Source organism: Elephas maximus, chromosome 4 (assembly GCF_024166365.1).
Source record: "Elephas maximus indicus isolate mEleMax1 chromosome 4, mEleMax1 primary haplotype, whole genome shotgun sequence".
Lineage (NCBI taxonomy): Eukaryota > Metazoa > Chordata > Mammalia > Proboscidea > Elephantidae > Elephas > Elephas maximus.
In genome coordinates, this window is record NC_064822.1 from 80,231,635 (window position 1) to 80,236,718 (window position 5,084).

A 5,084-nucleotide genomic window follows, 5' to 3' on the forward strand; every position below is an offset into this window, starting at 1 on the left:
AAAATATTTTTCCTAAGTAAAAAATGGTATATGTGTGCTTTTAATTTGTATTTCTTATTAATGAAGTTGAAAATCTTTTTACATATTTAATAGCCATTTGTTTCTTTTTTGTAAATTGTGTATACTGATATCGTTTTTGTTTTTTAATTTTTCTAAGAATTCTTTCTTCATTAGGACATTCACTCTTTGCCTGGGAGGTTAGTTGATATTTTTCTCCTAGTTCGATTTGTCTTTTGACTTTACTCATGTCTTCCCCTCCTCCCCCCAACCAGGGAGGAAATTTTTTTTTTTCTGTAGTTGAATTGAATAAGTTCTTTCTTTAATGACTCTAGATTTGGAGTAAGAAGTCCAGGTGGCACAGTGGTTAAGTGCTCAGCTGCTAACTGAAAGATTGCTGGTTTGAATCCACCAGCCACTCCATGGGAGGAAGATGTGGCAGTCTGCTTCTGTAAAGATTAAAAAAAAAAACCCAAACCTGTTGCCGTCGAGCTGTTTCCGACTCATAGAGAACCAACCCTATAGTGCAGAGTAGAACTACCCCGTAAAGTTTACCAAGGAGCAGCTGGTGGATTCCAACTGCTGACCTTGCTACCAGAGCTCCCCATAAATATTACAGCCTCAGAAACTCTATGGGGCAGTTCTACTTCGTCCTATAGAGTCGCAATGCATCACAATTGACTAATGGCAGTGGGTTTTTAGATTTAAAGTCTTAGGTCCTACCAACTCCAAAGTAATAAAAGAAAGTCTCATTATATCTTTTAAAATCACATGGTTTCTTTTTTTCTTTTTGCATTTAAATTCTTGATCCATTTAGGATTATTCCAAATCTGAGGTATAAGGAATATGAGGGTATTATGAGCAGAGGACAGTGGTAAGGCTCTACAAGGGTGTGTAATGGAGGCAAATCAGGTGGCTTCCCAGCCGAAGTGGCAGTTGGGACTTGAAGAACAAGTGTTTCAGGTGGAGAATGAAAAGCAGTGGTGTAGGGACAGAATTCTAGGCAAATGGAATAATATGAGCCAAGGATCCAAGGCATGAAAAAACATAGTAAACAAGGGAAGGCGTTAGAGTATGAAGAGTGTTGTTGTGGAAGTGGAGAATGTGTGTGGAGCGAAAATGGAAGAGAAAGATGGAAGCCAGGTCACAGCAGGCCTTGCACGCTATACTGAATAAAATACTGAGGAGACTGAAATTTATCCTGGTTTTGAACCAGAAGTGACATAGTCTGATGAATTATAATAACATTCATCTATTGAACACTTATATTTGATGGGCACTAATTAAGTGACAGTCCATGGTATATTCAGTATTCTATCCCAAGAAAAGGACATCATGTTTAGTAAAGTTAAAGGTCAGTGATAACAAGGGAAACCTTCAATGAGATGAATTGACCCAATGGCCACAACAGTGGATTCAAACATACCAAAAATCATGACGGTTTCGCAGGACCAGGTAGCCTTTTGTTCCATTATACATAAAGGGGTCATGTGCCAGAGCTGACTAACTTGCAACTAACAACAACATATTAAGTGGCATGTTGCAAGGACTACCAGAAGACTCCTTCCATTCACGTACTTCACATTGTAAAAAATTCTCCTACTAAATATATACCCATTAGGATTAACACAGGAGTCCCTGGGTGGATTGAATGCTCAACTACTAGCTGAAAGGTTGGCAGTTCAAATCCACCCAGAGATGCCTTGGAAGATAGGCCTAGTGATCTGCTTCAGAAAGGCCAACGCTTTGAAAATCTTATGGAGCAGTTCTACTCTGCACACATGGGGTCACCATGAGTCGGAATCCACCCAATGGCAACTAAAAACAGGATTAACCTCCTCACTTACAAACTGAAACATCTTTCAGATCGGAAGAGCTGGTGCAACGATTCCCAAAGGCCCATCCTTAAAGTTTTAATTTGTTTTCGGAACTTCTCTCAGATAAATTCCCGACAGTTGTGTTGGGCTAACAGGGACTCCCAGCTTAGTCCAGGGGAAATCTGCTTTCTATGGCTCTCTCTGAATGTGTTCCTTGCTTGCTGCATCCTTCCAGCTTTGAAAGGAGAGGGCAGGAGAGCGAACTGGAAGAGAAAAGCTACTGTTGCTAATTTTCTCTGTTTGCCCAGTATTCAGCAGTTCAAATCCGCCAGGCGCTCCTTGGAAACTATGGGGCAGTTCTACCCTGTCCTGTAGGGTCACTATGAGTCGGAATTGACTCGATGACAATGGGTAATGGGTTTCTTTAGTGCAACTTGAGTAGAATAGAAACGTCATTTTCATTTTGGTCAACATTCTTCAGGATATTCCACGATGACTAATAAAAAAGGAATGCATATTTAAATCACACATTTTGCTGTGCTGTCAAATATTGACTGAATACCAACTGTGATGTTTCAATAAATGGATGCAGCACTGGAAGTGTTCACTCAACTATGCCAAGAAATTTGGACGACAGCTACCTGGCCGGTCAACTGGAAGAGATCCATATTTATGCCTATTCCAAAGAAAGGTGATCCAAACAAATGCCGAAATTATTGAACAATATCTTTAGTATCACACGCAAATAAAATTTTATTGAAGATCATTGAAAAGTGGCTGCAGCAGTATATAGGTAGGGAACTGCCAGAAATTCAGGCCAGATTCAGAAGAGGATGTGGAACCAGGGATATCATTGCTGATGTCAGATGGATACTGGCTGAAAGCAGAGAACACCAGAAAGATGTTTACCTGTGTTTTATTGATTATGCAAAGGCATTGGACTTTGTGGATCATAACAAATTATGAATAACTTATGAAGAATGGAAATTCCAGAATGCTTAATTGTACTCGTGAGAAACCTGTACATAGATGAAGAGGCAGTCGTTCAAACAGAACAAGGGGATACTGCGTGGTTTAAAGTCAGGACAGGTGTGCGTCTGGGTTGTATCCTTTCACCATACTTAATCTGTGTGCTGAGAAAATAATTTGAAAAGCTGGAATATATGAAGAACAGGGCATCAGGATTGGAGGAAGATTCATTAACAACCTGCGTTATGCAGATGACACAACCTTGCTTGCTGAAAGTGAAGAGGACTTGAAGCACTTACTGATGAAGATCACACCACAGCCTTCAGTATGGATTACACCTCAACATAAAGAAAACAAAAATCCTCGCAACTGGACCAATAAGCAAAATCATGATAAATGGAGAAAAAATTTAAGCTGTCAAGGATTTCATTTTACTTGGATGCACAGTCAACACTCATGGAAGCAGCAGTCAGGAAATCAAACAACATATTGCATTGGGCAAATATGCTGCAAAAGGCCTCTTTAAAGTGTTAAAAAGCTAAGATGTCATCTTGAATACTAAATTGCACCTAATCCAAGCCATGGTGTTTTGAATTGCCTCATGTGCATGTGAAAGCTGGACAATGAATAAGGAAGACCAAAAAAGAATTAACACCTTTGAATTATGGTGTTAGGGAAGAATATTGAATATACCATGGATTGTCAAAAGAACAAACAAATCTTTTCTTGGAAGAAATACAGCCAGAACCCTCTTTAGAAGCAAAGACGGCAAAACTACATCTCACATACTTTGGACACATTGTCAGGAGTAATCAGTCCCTGGAGAAGGACATAGTGCTTGGTAAAACAGAGAGTAAATGAAAAAGAGGAAGACCCTCGATGAGATGGATTGACACAGTGGCTGCAGCAATGGGCTCAAGCATTATTGTGAGTTGGCGCAGGACCTGACAGCATTTTGTTCTGTTGTACATGGGGTTCACGGCACCTAACAATAACAAAAACATAGAACATACATCTTAAATTGATAAACTGCTATCAAGAAAAAAGATTAAGTTATAAATTACCAATTTTAAAATTGTATAGCTGTGCCCTGGTGGCACAGTGGTTAAGAGCTCAGCTGCTAACCAAAAGGTTGGCAGTTCAAATTTACTAGCTGCTCCTTGGAAACCCTACAGGGCAGTTCTACTCTTTCCTAACCGACCTTTTGGTTATAGCAGCTGTACCACTTAACCACTACGCCACCAGGGTTTCCATATACAGTATATTGTGCTTAAAATCAAGATTAAGAAACTACAATGCCTGGGTTGAGACCCAGCTCCACTACTTAGTGGCTGTGTGACCTTGGTGTGCCTGCTTCCTGGTCTTTTAAATAGGGATATGAGTACTTACCTTAGAGCAGTGGTTCTCAGCCATGGCTGATCCCCCAACCCTAGGAACATTTGGCAATTTCTGGAGACATTTTTGTTTGGCACAACTTTGGGAGAAGGAGGAGCCATGGGCATTTAGTGGATAGATGCCAGGGATGTTGCTAAACACACTACAATGTACAGGGCAGTTTCCCACAACAAAGAATCATCTAGGTAACTTGCCCAAGATCAGTTAAGCAAAGATAGAGCTAACACAGAAACTCAGTTTTATGTGACATAAAGCTTATGTTTTTAGCACTGGTGGCATAGTGATTAAGTGCTATAGCAGCTAAGCAAGAAGTCAGCAGTTCGAATCCGCCAGGCGCTCCTTGGAAACTCTATGGGGCAGTTCTACTCTGTTCTATAGGGTCGCTATGAGTGGGAATCGACTAGACAGCAGTGGGTTTGGTTTTTTGGTTTAAAGGGATCCCTAGAAATTACATGTAAATAGGACATTTTGGTTAAAGGAAGCCCGCTTTAAATTCCACTCTTAATTCCCATATTATGCTGCCTCCCAGTAGCCTGGATCTGGATAACTCAGCCCAGCTTTCAGTTTCCTTCACTATCAAATAGAACTAACTCCATGGAAGTTAATTTCAACTTTCGAAAGCTCTATTTTAGAGATTCTTCCGTTTAGAGTATTAAGACGGACTTCCTTCTAAGTACCATCCATTGCCCTAATTTCTTCTTTAGTTGTAACCTCAAAAAGGTAACCATATTTTCAGAACAACAAAAAATCAAGCCGCAAGTCCTGACAAAGAATGTTTGTGCTCTTTGGAGGGAGGTGTAGATACTGGAATTTAGGTGAATTTATGATGTGTGGGAAGAATTATTTGACAGCTGGCTGACTGAAACCTACCAGTAATTATTAAAGAAGGCATCTCAGAGACAGAAG